The following is a 17,092-nucleotide window of genomic DNA, read 5'->3' on the forward strand; positions in this document are numbered from 1 at the left end:
AGACTGTCACATTAATTATAAAAGAGAAAACTTTAAAAATTATTTATCTTAGCTAAATTAAAAACAAATAATCATGCAAATATTAAGGATATAAACTAGCTTGCAATCTCCATCCCTTTTTATTCTATAAAAGGTTTCTGAAGATTGGGGTTGTTTTCAGAAACAGCTGGGTGCAAGGGACAATTTTTTTTAAGGTTAAGTTTATTTAAGCAAATAATTAAAAATTTCAAATCCCTTTCAACATAAGACTATATATGCAAGGTCATGAAGATTGTTTGGAGGTGAATATATAGGTTAGCCAGGTTTTGACAAGTGCGCCTGTCACATGCTAGCTGTGAAATGCAATTTTATAAAGACTGCTCTACCATAAAGTGCCACACGTTCTGGCTTTATTCCTGCCTTTATATTTCTAATGAAAAATCAATGCTTAGATTGAGGGAGGAAATTGTAGTACTAGCAAAAGTAGAACTGTGTGGAGCACAAGCGCATGCTTCTGTCAGCACTTGATAAGCGTTAATTTTCCCTCACAATGCCACGCAAGGTAGGTAAGAACGAACCATTCAGCTGATTTGTCCAAGGCTGCTGAGGAAGTTGATGTCAGTTTGGGGTTAGAACTCATTTAAAAAAAATGTAGTGTATGCTGATTGCTAAGAGATGACTTGTCTCTGTGTGTCTTGTGTGTGTGTAATACTTTTGATACCTGTATGACCAGGGCAGACTAAGACAAGAGTTTGACACAAGAACCCCTTTAATGAAGGAATTAGTTAATTTGGAAAACAAATAGAGAATAGTTTTCATATGGGATCTTTTTTCCCTCAAGGTCCATTCAAAGAGTTTTCCATAACATTTTATATGTGTGTGTGCGCGCGGTAAGTTTGACCACCAATACTTAATACTTCGGGCTATACAGCTGTTTTATTTGTGTAAACACTTTCTCTATACAATTGTTCAGCTTTCAGCGTTGATTGAAGTTAGGCAGGAAATGTGGTATTTATTGAACATTTCATACATAAAACTATTAGTTCAGCTTGTTCTTATTTGGACACCTATGGGTTATGATATATTATCCCAATTCTGCCAAAGATGAAGGCATATCCAGGTTGTTATAGGACAACATTTTTGCAAGAATACCCAATCCTGGGTCAACAGGATTACAGTGCATTGAGGAACACACAACTATATCTCAAAGTACATTTGCATGTGAAAAATGTATTTATAGAATGGGTAAAACTAAGAATGCTGAAGAAAGAGCAGGTATTAAAATAAATCAATAATAGGAAAAAACTCAAACATCTATAGGAAGATAAACTTTTGATTCAAATTCAGGTTAACAGTTAGATTTTGCCACTTTTCTTTATGTAGAGCAGTATCTTTTTCTGCAAGTATTGCTCCTAGTTTGGTTCAGAGGTGCAAATATTTAAATGTAGTTAGGAACCTAATTCCCATTGAACTGGTTTCATTGAGAATGGGTATTCACATCAAGCTGTGTAATAAGGTACTGCACAGTATGAATAAGGTACAAAATGTGGTGTATTAGTGATGGTATATAAAAAGTGCCACTTGTTCTATCTGATTTACAGATACTGCAGGTTTATCTCCAGTAAAAGTCCAATAAAAATGCAGCTTGCCACTAGCAGGTAAATAGCAATACAATAGCAGCTGATCTTTTCCCTGTGCATAAGGATCTGAAAGACCATTTGATCCCAGAGATCTTAATAAACAGCATCATGTTACCTTGTTCGTTCTGCATTCCCTTCAAAAAGTGGCGAACAGGACTTCTGAGCTGGAATTTCCAGCTAGTGATAAATAAGTAACCTTCTCGGGAGGAACGACGCAGCCTGTTAACTTATGACTGAGTATTTTCTCTATATCAAAACAGGCTGATAGTCCAGTACTGACTTACTATAATATACACATTGCATGGTACGGTATATCATTCAGCCCTTTTCAAATCTGTCCTAGGAAATTGCTTTAGGTTAAGGAAAAGGATTAAAAATATTTTTTGAGGGCTAAACAAATACAGCTTTGTCCTCTCTGAATCCTGCAGAAGGCCCCGTAACATTTCAACATGTATTTGGGAGTCCTAATTTCAGGATGTAGCAGCATTTCTGTGGAGAAAAGGGGCAGTTCTGGAGGAGAACGGCTCTCTGCAGCCACTTACCTGTATTTCACTGGAGTCCACTTAACCAAATTTCTGCTATTGACTTTTAGGAATGGGCACATAATTGCCTCGCTGTTTTTCCAGCGAAAAAAAACCCAACCCAAACCAAAACCGAAACCTATGACTTCTAAAGGGCAGCTTACCAGGCAGCAGTTTCTGAAGCACTGTGGCATGCTTGTTGTGCCATGCCACCTGGGTATTTTAGCTTGCACTCTAATTCTGCCAGCCAGAATGTATAGAGGACAGTGTACAAGCAGATTACATCAAGCTTGTATCTTATGGCTGTTCATAGGGGGAATGCCGGCTCGAGAGACGTGTTCTTTTGGTCAAAGCATATTTTGGAAAGTAACCCATAGAATCCTTTGAAATGGGACAGAATCCCCAGGAGCAAGGATTAGGGGTCTGGATCCTCAAAAGGTGTGTGGTCATGCAGCTCTTCCTGAAATCTGGGTAATGTCTGAGTGTCCTCAGGGATGTGTAGTTAAGTTTGTCTTCTGTAGACTTTGTTAGTCATTAGGATGAGTTGGTTTGTTTTTGATTTCTTGTGTGGGGATGAGTAGGTCGTTTTAGATTCCAGCTAGTGAAGTGTTACAGTGGCATTATGCCGTGAACAGTGAGAGAACACCTTGTCTGTTTTTTGTTGGGTAGCTATGAATTAAATACTTTCATCCTTTAGCAAGAATTGTAGGAGACTGCAAGGTACTGATGAGAAGTGAGAACAAAGCTGTGAAATAGCTGTTTCTCTTGTACAGATTCTCCAAACATAACACAAACATACCTCATATAGTAATCAGTGTCTGGCAATTGTTTTTTCTGTTAGTGCTGTCAAACTGTGATTCAGAATCTGTTTCCATTTAATTCTTGATCAGCATGAGAAAATTCTTCCTTGGATTTTGGATCTTCTTGCAAGACTGCAAGAATGACACTGATGACTGTCCTGCTGTTTGTCAACACTGAGCAATGTGTTGACATATGTGTCCGCATATGCAAACCATGCATATGTGTCCACAAAGTGATTTGTTAAATATTCAACCTTAGTTTAATATTCTAAAATATTATAAGTCTGGATAAAAGTTCACAGGAGTGTCATTCTTATCTTCTGACAACAGCTCTGCAATTAACTGCTGTTTTTCAGTAGTCAATATTTAAACATGCTTCAGTTAATCAGAAAACCCATGTATCACTCACTGTGTATTCCTCTTTCCTATAAGAATGATCTGCCTTTTATCTCTAGAATGAGGTTCATGGTGAAAGTCTGACTGAAGACATATTTCTCTTCTTAGTCTTGGGAGTTTGGTACCTAGCAACCTTTAAGCATTAAGACCTTAACACAGCTTAGGTACCTTCTCGCTCAGATTGTTGCCTTTTGAGGATCTCATCCTTCAGCCCCCAACAACACACAGGCTCAGAAAAGCTGCAGTGCCCATCTCAAGGCTGAAGATCCCATTGCACATGAATTGGCCTAACAATGAAGCACTGGAACACTGACGTCTCTTTTGCTGAGCTAGCTGCAAATGACTTCACGAAGGTCATGGTATCTGGATCGTTAGCAAAATCAGCTTTGGGAGTTGGCTAAAAATCTCCCCTAAAATCTCCCAAAAGGGAGAAGACAAGTGATACACTGGGACTGTGTAGCTGTTCCTGACTTTTTAATAGCAGGCACTATGATTAAACATCAGGAATTATTTTATTTCTACAACTGTGAGCAACCCAGCAGCTTTCAGAGCTTCAATGACTGTAAGAGAAATCTGGTTTGTAAGCTGCTCTTAAAATAGAGGAAGAAAAGTAGAATCTTGCAAACCCTGCTGTTACTGCCAGTACTTGTGGAATAACATTGCGATGGTCCTACTGCACACCAGCTACATGCCATCAAATTCTAACACCAAGTAACTGAGCTCTTGTGTTAGAAGCATTTCTTTAATGCTTTGGAAAGCCAGTAAGTGTAGTGCTAATGAGGAGCGCTGGGCTGTCAGCTCTAAAGCTCTGAGTATTTAAAAGGGTGTTAGCCTGTCTATTAGTGAATATGAATGATTGTACACCACCATATGTAATCTGATTAAAAATTAGTTAGACATCCAGGCCTATTTATGATATCTTATATAGTAGTTACCATTACTATATTCTTTGTAGAACTCTCAAAATATTTTGGGTTGTGGTTTGTTTGTTTTTTTTTTTAATACTCAGCTGCTATTGCAGTTTAGATTACGTGACTGTTAGGGCAGTTCTGGGGTGCATTGAAAGAAGGCATTAGGGACTCACAGTCCTGTTAGCATAAGCCAGTGAAGTACATGCCTCACATTCTGTGGTTCAGCTATGGTTGAACCCATTTGCTCCTCCCCTCCAACCCAGTCTTTGTCAGGCCGGAGTTACACCAGCACACACTTATGTTAATCCATGTAGTTTATAAATGTAGTTACAATCTTCTGAAGTCAGTCTATGAAAACTTCTGCTATTTCTGTGAGATATCTGTCAGCCAAAACAAAGAGATCATATTTTACCAGTGTGATCTATTTCCAGTACATTACCAGCCTTGCGATCACAATTATAAAGCAACCTCCAATATCACAGTGCGTTTGTTGCAGTTCAGAGTACAGTAGGAATATAGTAAGGTCTCTGGCAAACATTATTTTTGGCTCTTTGGTATGTGGACCATTTTTTCAAAGGTATGGAGTATGCTCATTATTTGAGCCTCAGCCCCTTCAACAGAAAGGAGAGCTGCTCGCTTGTGAGAAATCTTTTTTTTTCTATCCAGAAAGAGGCACTAGTCTGAAAGTTACAGGTATCCCTGGTCTGCTTACAAAACTAATCTGGCAAACCTAGCAGATGACCAGCAGGGCCATCAGCAGCTGTCAGTAAAATATGTACGCTTGGTGGTTAGATCTTAACTAAACAGATCACAGAACCTACCCTTCATCCAGACCTTACCTTCCTGCCAAGTCCCTCCCCACTGAGAACTCTGGGCAATAGGAAAATATTTGCAGCATGCCCATGAGGCTATTTCAGTTCAGGGTGAGGTGCCAACTCCTCAGTTAGGTACCTCTCACAGCGAACACTCTCCTGCCAATCTCTTTCTGCTTGTAGATGATGGCAAGTGTTTTGTGTGCAGGCTTTCAAGAAGTCTGACTGGGAAATGCTGTCAGAAAAGATAGCATTTCCGTGGCATGAAACAGTCTTGCCATGAAAAAGCTGCAAATAACTATATAAACTATCATAAAATCATATTATATAACCCTAATTTCCTACTAAAAATTATTTTGCGATCTCTGTCATAATCGTTGTTACTGATATAAACAAACCACAGGCAATCTATCATTGGCACTGTTCCTGTTGTCTGTAAGAGACCCTTGCCTCCTGTGAGAAGGGGAAGGTATTCCTAGAACTTGAGACGGAGGTGGAGTTTCACCTGTGTACACTGCAGCTGCTCCCTGAAGGTCTTTCCACTTCTTCAGATTGGGAGACACTGCAGAGCTATCTGCAAGTTTTTTCATGGCTCAAAGGAGGCACAGCACTACCACAGTATCAAGACTTAAGTCATAGCTGTGAATCTGTCCCTTTTAGTTGTTCAACACCACGCAGTCTCAGTTCTTAAAATGAGACTTGCCTCTTGCACCGTAACTGATAGTATTCCACAGATTTGGTTGTCTATATACATCCAGTTACCTTGCAAGCTTGCGTGGTGCAACCGCTTTCTTCATCAGTATCTGATGCATACCTGCAAAAAGAAAGGGTGTAAGTGTGGTCCTAGAGGGAAAGGTGAAATCTAAATAAAGACTGAGGAGGATTTCTGTGCCAAGTCTACAGGGCTGCCCACGGTCACAGCAGTATAGGTGGAAGTCAGAAACTGTAAACACCGAACTCTTGAGCTGTGGTCTTCAAGCATGCATGTCTTCCTATTAATATACCAATAGGAAATTCAATACTGCATCTGAAATTCTGTAAAGGTCATCTATGTAAGACAAAGCATGGTAGTTGTAGAGGTAAACAATACACATGTATAGATGCCTTACAGCTGAGATGCTAAGAAGCTGAGAAACTCAGTTTCCACCAGTTTCAGAATAAAATTAGCTTTAACACTGTGAAGGGTGGAATGCCCAGGAACAATCATTCAGTTCATGAAGATCAGGTGACATTTTAAATGGAAATTTTGTTTTGACAAGCCTTTTTATTCCTATAGCTAGGAATTTAGCCTGATTTTATTTGGCTAATAAAACACTACTTTAATATTCTGAGTGTTTGTATTATATTTGAATTCTAATTCGCACCTAAATGTAACTTAACACTAATCAGAAATCAAAAAGAAATCAACTCTAAGAAACATTAGCTACCTTTTTCTAACATCATAAAATATAAACATTAGAAATATGAACAAATATATGTCTTGTTAAATAAGTGCTTGTGTATATAGAGAACGTGTCTTACTGATTAACAAAAAGAAGACCCAATTTAATGAGGAGGCTACATTCTGCTGCAAATGAACACTAGATTACTAATCAATGAGAATCTAACTTTTTTCAGGAAGTAATGCAAACATGGGAATGGAAAATGATAAACTATTCAAGTCAGGAATTTTCATTTGCCAAATTAAATCATAATTAAAACAGTGATTCAAATTACTAATCAGTCTGCTTTGAGGCACAGTTTATGCATGTCTGGATCACAAGTAGGATTTTTGGTAAGGAGGAAAGCAGGCAGGTATATTTTTGCACATTCTGAATGATTCAAGCTGCCAAGGATTCACATGGAGTAAGTACTGGGGCCACAAACAGAGAAAGCTTTAGCTCAGTGGCATGTGTATAGACAAAGTGTATGGCTGAAGGAAAAAAAAAAGCAAGTTCTGGAGAGAAAAAAAATATTCTTGTTTGTTTAAATGTCATTCTAGCAAATAAATGCAGTGGGAGTTTCAGTTGTGGAAGGATCTCAAGATTAAGCCAGTTAATGTAAAATTTGGATTAAGTTTGTTTAACTTTGGGTAGAGATACTTCCTTGGTGTAGCTTGTGTAGCGTTTACATGAGCAATACTCCTGCTATAGTCATTCACTTCAGTGGGAATTATGAATGCCTAAAGGAGAGCAGCAGCTTTACCCCTTACTAGGCCATCAGCTTTCAGCTACTTAGCTACAGAAATAAATGTAACAACTCTATCACTTTTGATGGATATCTAGAGTGACCAGCTCTGGACTGCTTTATGCCACAGATACAACTACTTTCACATTTCGTGGTCCTCAAACTGCCTTCTTAAGTAGCTACTGTTTTACATATCCCTTTAAGGATGAGTATTTGCTAATCTGGTTTACCTCGCTGGGCATTAAGAACAGCATTTTTTCCTCCTTTATTGTCTTTACTATTATCTCCTGTTTTATTTCTTTTTGTTCAACACAACATCCAAGACACCAAAAAACAGATCTTTTCCATGAAACAGCTGGAGAATAATTAACTTTCAAAAGAAGGGAAGTGCTTATAAAGGAAGAACCTGTCAATAACCTTGATGGTCATCATCTCATCATAACCTTCATCAAGGCAGCATCACTAAGTGTACTTAAAAGGACAGAGATGAGCCTTTACTGGAAAGGAAATATCTGACTTCAGAGCAGAAAACTCTGCTCTAAAGGGATTTATGATTGTAATGCAACAAATGAGCCATACAGACCAGAGCTGAAGATAAATTTGCTGAATGGGAAATGCAGGTGTACATTCCAACCCTTGAAAATGGCTTTAATGAAGAAACCTGCAGTTAACCTATGGGGTTACTCTAAAGACTCAGTAGTTCTGGGAGGAAGTGGGGGTTTGCATCCAGACCTGCCCTTTCCTTTTTCCATCCATCCAAGAAAGTGAGGATTCTGCTCTAGGTTCAAATCTGTGACTCAGGTACATTTCCAGCCTTGAACTGTTCACCTGGATCTGAATCTTGCTGAGATATCACTGCATTTGAGTTCTCACCAGTTTCAGTCCTGATCACAATGTGATAAATTTCTAGGATTAAGCTTGATTTTTTTAAGTGTTTTGTTTTAGTGATTGCAAATCAAGGCACAGTGACATGCCCTTCTAAATGTGAAGTCTTAACAATACTCCTAAGGTAATTTTTCAATATTTTGACAAATGATATGGATTTGTTATACAGAAAAAAAAATCAAATAAACTCTGAAAAATCAAACTAGAATCCCAAGTTTACAAGTAGTGAGTGTGCTGAGGTGAGGGGATGAGAAAATATGTCTCCCATGCACAATGCAGCACAAGCACATGAATTATATTGAGAGCAAAATCAAGTTGACACACAGAAGCCGCAATCCCTGCATGAAATGAGAGAAATAAGTCATTATTTTCAGTCTCACAAATAGAAGTGCGCATCCCAGAAAGCAGTGATAAAAAAGAATGAGTATTTATTTGAGACGAAGGAAATTTTCTAGTATTAGAGAAACTGAGCAGAAGAAGATGCAATTTATTGAAGGAGATTTTTTGAGTAAAGCAATTTTCACATTTTCCACAATGTACCTTTCTTTTGTACGTACTTCTTCCCTGCAGCTTATCTCCTATTTTCTTCATTCAAATCGTTCCCTTAAGTCATAGCTGCAGTACTGCCTAAAAAATGCCTTTAACAATTATTCACAATGTTATAGTATTATCATAGCCTTAAACTGGCCAAAGAACTGAGCAGCTTGCCAGGGGAAAAACAGAGGTAAATGCCAGATGACCTTAGCAAAAGAAAGGGAAAGCACAGTCAGACTAAGTACAAAGGATGAGCTCTGCAAATCTCTCTTCTCATCACATGCTAAATGTTCATTTTTTTAAGCTGCTCCTAGATATTTTTTGGTCTCAAGAGCACTGTCCATGAGTGCTTTCTGACCTGATATATGACCCGGTTCCGTGGACACTTTGGCACCAGTATCGCTTTAACCATGTTAGCCCAGGCAAATTCCATGTGAACAGAGATAATACATACATGTAAACACTTTCGAGATCTGGCCTTTGTTTTTAGTATCAAATTATCATACATAATTGAAGGGGAAGCATATAAAAAGGTGGGTCTGGAATAGGTTCTCAGGATGGAGGATAAACAAAATTGTGTGTGTTGGTGTTTGTTCTTATTTTCATTTCAGTAATGACAAATATGTTTGTAACTACTTGCTGATTTTTCTGTTTGCATGGAGATGGCTTTTTTAGTTGGTCTTTAAATACTGAGTCATAAAGGACCCCTGCTAAAAGGCTTATCCTTGACATACTTCCAACAGAAGAAATAATAGGAGGACTTTCTAACCTACTGCTATGTGCATATCCGGAATTAAAAACAACAATAGCAATGGTAGAACTAATGTGTGCAATGGATTTCCAAAGGAAAATGAAGACTTTAAAGCATACAAATGTAATCTGAGGGAATAAAGTTCAGATTATTTATCATCCATATTATTAAAAATGGAGAAAAGGAAATAAAAACCCTGGGCAGTTTTGGAAGCAGGTCCTTTTAAAAAAGGAAAAAAAAAAATCCATTAAAAAGATTCTTTACATGTCTGATGTGTTAGGCCCATGAGTTAAAATAGGCCGTTATAGCAAGAGGGTATCTCATTAAGTAAAAATGATTTCTCAAGAAGTAGGAATACGGTGCCGTTCAGAACAGAGGAAACCAGCCAGCCCCTAGCTCCATCCTTTGTATCAGGAATGGCAGATTTTCCTGGCCGTGGGAGGCATGTGCTGTAATGTTACAGCTCAGACCTGTAGGGCATATTTCACATACTGCAGGAGACAATGGGCGGGGAAGATCCTGAAGAGGTTCATATCTAGGAAATTACAATTACTGCCCAGGGGCCCTCTGGCCCTATGGCAGGATGGGGATATAACTGGTCTGAATGTCCTGCTAAGCTCTAGAGCGTCCCCAAGATGGTGGCACCAGCAGCCCCAGAAGGCTCACTCCTTTTTGCATCTGACATTAAAACCAACGCAAGAGGAGGCTCTGAGAGCCCTCCTCGGTGGGCCTGCTAGAACAGGACATCCTTAAGTTTAGGACCTTCTGACAGGAAAAAGAACCTCTGTTTACAGCAACTTGACTAGCAAGGGAGTAGGTAGAAAAGAATCCTATTATCACAACTTTCTCCTAGTTGACGTCTACTGAAATTTATCTCTTTTGGGGAAAGGCTGTCTTTACACAGATCTCAAAACTTTCCATCAGAAGGTGAAGACCTTACTGAGTGAAACCTGGATCTATTTATTTGCAGCAATTTGAGCCAGGAAAATCCAAACACCCTTGATCTCAACAACTAATTTCCTATTACAGATAACACTTTCTTCCAATACTGTCTAGGATGGAGAAATTAGGAAGAGGGAAATCTAGGGGAGGAATACTCAATCACCAATGGGAGAGCAAAAAGCAGTGGAGGTAAGAGCAGTGTGGTGCCAGCCAGATGGGCTTGCCTGCAGCTGAGAAAGGGCCATGCTGCCCCATAGGTGCCTTTGCCTGAAGGACAACTTGCCACTCCTGGGGCATCCCTGCCTCCCCTTGTCATCCCCCAGCCTGCTAGTGAGATTGTGGGGGCTGTCAGCCCAGTATAGCCCAGCATAGCCGGTATGGCATGACCTGTCACAGCTGGGTATGGCCTGTCCTGGTATGGGACATGCCAGCGCAGCATGGCATGGTACAATGCGGTATGGCATAGCACAGTGCCATCATGGCCCAGCACAGCATGGCTCCATGTGGCGTGGCAGAGCTGCCTGCCCCTCAACTCAGCTGCACACTGCCTGGCACCCCAGACCCCATGCTTGCCTGGTCCAGTCCTGGCCCAGCTCCCCCTCCTTGCATCCCGCATCCAACTGAAGCTGCCTTTGAGCGATGCTAAACAGCCTATTTTCCTGAGTCTTGATTCATGTATCTTGCCCCTCCAACCATCCAGGCTTTCCTTAATGACACATTTGCACTTTAACCCATGCTATTATGTAATTGGTCTTGTACTGTGTTTGGAAAATGTTCATTACAAAGAAAATTGTAAAGCTAGCAGAACTGGTGTGGGGCTCCCAGTACCAGCATGAGCTGTGCCAGGCTCGCCCCGCTTGGTATGCAGAGGGAACTTGTGAGGCTCTGTACTGGCCAAATCAGAGCAAGGTAAAGTCTGTTCATTAATTTGAGACAACATCTTTATGTATAGCAGTGGCTGTTCTGGATCAAACAGTATATAATCTGCAATTGCGCTCTGATTTTGCCATTCGCCTGAAGTATGACATTATTGATTTTCCTTTTACTCAAGCAATTAGCTGAAATTAATCTCTGAAGCTTTGGCAGTCATTTTATAGATATCTACAAGGTCTGGAAAAGAGAAATGGTACGCATTCAGCTCCACAGATAAAGTCAGAAATGATACATGCATCGGCCTAACTTCATGCCCTGGAGAGTTTTGGCATAAAACGTCGAAGAATGAGTATGTGAGAGCCAAGATAAGGCACTGATAAGTGTCCACCCACAACCTCCCCCCTGCCCCCAATCTGTCATTAGATGAACAAGTCTAGTTTTCTTCTTTAACAGGGTAACTAGCCTAGCAAGGAAGAGAGAAATTGTAGATGTGTATACAAAAAATAACTACCTATGTAGCAGTACAGCAGAAAAGTATGTGGGAACAAAAGTATTTTACAAACTACAGATGAGTCAACTAAATAGTGTCGTTCTGGGATGAATGAACAGGGCTGTCATATTTTAAACAAGGAAAGTAATTATTCTGCTCTACTTGATCCTTTTAAAGACTCAGTTGGAAAACTTTGTCCTGATGGCAGATTTTAGAAAACACAACTTAAAGCAAAGCTTAAGGAATTAGTTTCTTCACTTAAAAAAAACAAGGTTATGGGTAAAAATTTTAACAATTTTCCAATGCGTGAATAGATATTATAAGAGATGTAGTGCTCAGCTGTTCTTCATCCTTACAACAGTAGCATATTTCATATGTTAAAACATATATCTTCCTTGCTGCAAATTAGGCTGATTTATTTTCATCACTTGATTATAGAAAGTGCTAAAATAGGTTGTATAGGGATGCTGTATAATTGCCTGCCTTGCAGCTTTTCAAGAAAATGGACTTCCTTTTTTAAGATGAAAGCTGAGAGTTTCGCAGAACTCTGGAAACTTAAATCAATGGATTGCATTTCATGAAATTCATGCAATTGTGAACAGCACTGGGGTCCTACCTTCTCTCCCGCTCAATAAAGACCCAGAAAGGGCAAAACCATCTGTTTTTTACATTAGGTTTTCACTTTCTGGAATAAATCCTGGCATAAATGTAGTTCTGATGCTCAGCTCTACCTCAGCTTCCACCCAGTAAATAGCTTCTGCTGATTTCAGTGAGAGCTGAGGCAGACCCTCATGAACAATGCTTTTTTTTCACATCTCTGCATTCAGAAAACAGTTCAGTACTTTTTCACAGTTCCTAACTCACTTTAAATATGGGGAAGCTAATGGAAGAAAAGAACTTTAATGTCAGCTCAAACCAGGCACACAAAAGTGCCTCAATCAACTTCCTTTTAGGTCAATAGGAACTTTCCGTTGACTTCACTGGGCATTGAATCAAGCCAGATAAATCAAAGCCCACCCATAAATTTAAAATCTGAATGGAATCTAAATAAAACTAATAGCCTTGAGAGAGTTCCTAGCTTCATACATTGCCAAGCCAAAATTCAGAGGGCATATGCACAGCAATACAAAAAATTTAGGCAGAGTGCACCGAAGTGTGTGGGGGAATTGCTTTGTTTGCTGAAAGCATAAGTGAGTAGATTTAAATATAGCAGCAAGTCAAATACTAGATGCATCTTTTGACCAGGTTATTGCTGCAAGAAATATTTTTCCAAAAGTCCTGTGGAAGTAGTATGTGCAGCTCTGGCTGCAGTCTGTATCAGCACATTCAATCAAAAATGACTCAAAGCAGGACTTGTGTAATGTCAGTAATAGATGTGTCAAAGCAGGGCCTGTGAATACTCTACACAGATGACATTTATTAAGACTGGATTCTGTTAATGACACTGCATAGGACTGCATTTGGCAAGCAGTACAGGTAAAATGTAATTAATTGTGCACTGGCAGTTTGTCTGCTTTGTCCTGCTGTCACTCAGATATGCCCACAGCTTTCCCCATCTCAGTCCTGACATGCTTTTGTGTTTCTGGTGTCCTTACTTTTGAACAGTTACTGATGATGGTTACAGTAATACCATATGGTTCCAAGTGCAGATGAGGTCTGAGTGACCCTAGTCCACAAAAAAAAAGAGCAAATGGAAACTGCTGCCACCACAAGCCAAGATACTACCGTGTGTGGGGATAGATGCCAGCATTGCTACTGTCATTCTGCCACAATGTCTAAGTACCACTAAAATGTCTACATGTGACCAGAGAAGATGGAAATGGCGTCACTAATTCTGGGGGGTTCTTTATAGAAGCAATGAATGATGTTTCAATTTTGAGTCTCTGGCCTTTCTCACATTTCACTTTCTTCAAAGCTTTGTTTTGGACCAGACTGTTTCTGCTAATCCTCATTGTTCTGTGGGAGAACTGGGAGTTTCAGTTAGTATTGTAAATGTCTACAAGTGTTAATGCAGGGTTTGCAATGACTCATGAGAGCTCAGACCGTGATTCATCTAACTTCTACTGAAAATTCTTTCCAGAGCCAGGTCTCCCAGACTGAGAATGCTTTGTCCTATGCTCTCATGCACTGTAGGCCAGGCTTTGAGATCTGATTCATTCCCTCAGCAGAATCCTTGAGCCTCTTAACTTGAATAGCTTTCAAAGTGATAAGATAGAACTTAGCTTTTAGTCTTAAAGTAGTTCTTCATGCAGTATTGCTATCACTGCAGTGTATTCCTACTTATTTCTTCCTTCAGTTTATCCTCCAGATTACTATTGCACTTTCCTTCTTGCCTAGCCATGTCTTACACTCAGAATATAATGTTCTCTATGACTCATATTCCAGGCAAAATTCCATTCATCCTAACAGAGTGAAACAGAGTATATTTTCCTCCTGTTAATTTACCCAAATCTGGTTTTTGTTCAAATCATTTTCTGTACTTTCAAATAAATCTTATTTGTTCCTAACATCTTCTAGCTGAGGATCTCATCACACTGTACACTTACAACTTTACTATGACGCACGTAAATGCTAAGATTTGTTGGGTTTTTTTAAATTAAAAATTCAGATATGGATAATTTATAAAATTTGTTAATGGTTATAAACTGGTAAAATGAGCTGTGATCTGACTCAATATCTCATTATTCCTTAGCCTGAGCTTAACTCCTACTTACTTGGGGCATAAGCAGAGTCTCCTAGGTGAACATGTGTGTAAAACTCACACTTTTGGAGGTGAAAATTCTGGTATGATCTTTATTGCTGTCCTGGTTTCACTGGAATTTTGTTTCAGTTTGTGGCCAGCCATGGTGATCAGGGCCATTAGCAGCTAAATGCAGGGCAACTGACCCAGGCTGGCCCACAGGTGTATTCTATATCATTAACATCAGGTTCACTATAAAAGGGAGGGCTTGCTGGGGAGAGGTGGGCCTGTTTTTGTTCTGCTCTTTTCTGGCCTTTCTTTTTCTCATTGCTAATGATTGGTATTCCTGGAACAACCTTCTGCAACTCTGTAGCTAAGCATACTTTTGTGTGTTTTGTGTCATTGTTGACATTGGTTTATTGATTTTATTAAATCTGTTCAATTTTGACCCATGACTCTCCCTCTTTTTCTCAATTTCCTTCCTCAGTTGGGGAAGGGACACTGGATGAAAGAAAAACTGCTGTTGTTTAGCCCCGGGTGTGGGCTAAATGAAGACAATTGCCTAAGAAGTTTAGTTTTAAGTTGGGAAAGAAAGTTAGGAAATACAGTTCTGACACCCATGGCCATTTTAATGCTCTGTAACAGTTCTGTATTGTAGGCTGAAAATACTGATGTGGTCTGTATCACAAAATAGCTTTATTTTTGTAACCTGCTTGCCAAGTCTAGAGGATGAGCATCCTCTTTACAGGCTGCTTGTAGATGCGACCACCAGTTCATTGCTTTTGAGCCTGAACATCGAACTGTGAGCAGCAGCTGTTTATCTGAGCCATTCCCGATAGCTTTTGAAGGAGAAATACGATGGATCTATTTTCAATCTCATATTGGGAGTGATGTGATTGACTTGTGCATTATGCCATTCAAGCATATCTAGTGGATATGTTGTTATTTTTCTCTTGTCTCCAGTAAAAAAAGGGTTAAATTAAAACCATTTATTTGATGTTTCACTTGCTAGCGAGGAAGTTTTGCTTATTGAGCATTGCAGCAGTATCATTTAGTTTGCAGATTCCTGGCTTTGGGCTTGAGTTGGTGCTGTGTAAGTGGTTTTGTAAGGACACCTAGAAATTGAAGTTAGCCTTTTGAAGCTAATGAGTCTTTGGCAAATGATCTACAATTACAATGTCAGGAAATGAGACTCTGTCTGCGAAGGAGTGCTTAAGGCAGGACTGCTCAACCTCTGGGCAACAAGGCTGCATTTGGACCACAAATGCAGTATTGCTCTCCAGTTTGTGCTCATCCCCTGATCGTGTGAGTTGTAGTCATGTATCAGCAGTACTTGCCTACGTACTCAGGACTTCCCTGGATTTCGGGAGTGGTGTTGCAGCTGCTCAGACAGATGAGACTTGAACCTTGAGGTGGCTGATTCTCAGAACAGTGTTTTTAACCAAGTCCTTATTTCCATTAGATCCCTAATGGAGGTGTAATAGATTCATCTCCTGTCACTGGCCTTCTTTCTTTAAGAATATTTAACCTAACTTTGCAAAATGTAACTGGGTCAAAACGAGATTGAAAATGACCCCATGCTAGGAACCTGGTCTACCCATGTACTGTAAGAGTGACACAGTGCACCCAGTGGCCGTGTAAAGTAGTGCTAATCTGCAGAGGAATTGCACAGGAGGTTATGGATTTACACTTGTTTCATAGGAAAAGCAGATTCCTGAAATATTTCACTACAAAATGTTTTCCAATTTTTAATGGCAATTGTGAGTCTTCTTTAAACCTTCTCAGTGTCTCAGCACTGAATTTAGTGGAGATTAATCACACAAATTTCAAATAGGCCCCTTCACTTTTGATTTGTAAGTACATTTATGGATTGCATTAGTGCTCTTGGCTACAGAATCAGATCAGAATCTGAATGCTCAGCAGACAATCTGCCTTACTCATTGCCAAATCCTTTCCAATGTCACATCTTCACAGGACAGATCTTCCAGCTTTCACCTATTGTCTGAATATGATCTGTGTGCTTTCATCCTAGATCTATGACTTTATGTTTGATTATATCTTCTGCTGATGTACAGGTGACCATGCCACCCAGATTGTTCTGTATTATTGATCTGTTTTCATTCTTCACAACTCCTGTAATCTTTGTTATATCTAAACATCATCATCAGTTAGGCATAGATACACTGTTGCTTTCCCTTTGGTATGTTTGTCTGTCCTTTGCACCCCCGCCACAGCTTCTGTACACAAGTCTGGTAAATGCAAGATGTACAAGCAAAAGACACTGTGCCTTCTATTTGCTTGATCTGCTTTATGGTGGGCTACATCACACCATTTCTGTTGCCTGTGGACTAGGCCTCACTCTGTAAGCCTACTGGTAAGAGATAACTAGTCTGCAAGACTACAGGTATCTAAAAGTAACTTGATTTTTTTACATACATGATGCTGCCACAAAAGACACAGAGACACAGCACTGTGCAGGCATCACAGCCCAGTTTCCAGGGAACAATTTTACATCAAGAGTGGATCCAAGGATCCTTCTTAAAGACTTAGGTCAGAAGGATTTAAGAAATGGTACTTACTTCTCCACTGAGAAAATAGACTCTCTGTCCAGCTACACTGACATCTATGAGAGGTTCCTTATGATAATACTGATTGCAGGACCAGGATCTAGCACCTGTACTGACAAATAACTACATGAACTCAGCCCTACCC

General features: G+C 39.6%; 1 protein-coding gene across 2 annotated transcripts in view; it reads right to left on the reverse strand.

The window, feature by feature from the left end:
* Positions 1 to 896: 896 nt before the first annotated feature.
* Positions 897 to 17,092, reverse strand: part of LOC137665335 (BTB/POZ domain-containing protein 9-like) — a 30,845-nt gene continuing 14,649 nt past the window's right edge. Inside the window, exons 7-8 of one of the 2 annotated variants that reach the window (XR_011048484.1) lie at positions 5,822 to 5,873; positions 897 to 4,627 (exon numbers count right to left, since the gene is read on the reverse strand). The gene's annotated coding sequence lies outside the window, so the exon portion shown is untranslated. Of the gene's footprint in view, positions 5,874 to 17,092 lie in introns of both variants that reach the window. The other variant, XR_011048482.1, reaches the window with a different exon arrangement.

Source organism: Nyctibius grandis, chromosome 1 (genome assembly GCF_013368605.1).
Source record: "Nyctibius grandis isolate bNycGra1 chromosome 1, bNycGra1.pri, whole genome shotgun sequence".
Classification (NCBI taxonomy): domain Eukaryota; kingdom Metazoa; phylum Chordata; class Aves; order Nyctibiiformes; family Nyctibiidae; genus Nyctibius; species Nyctibius grandis.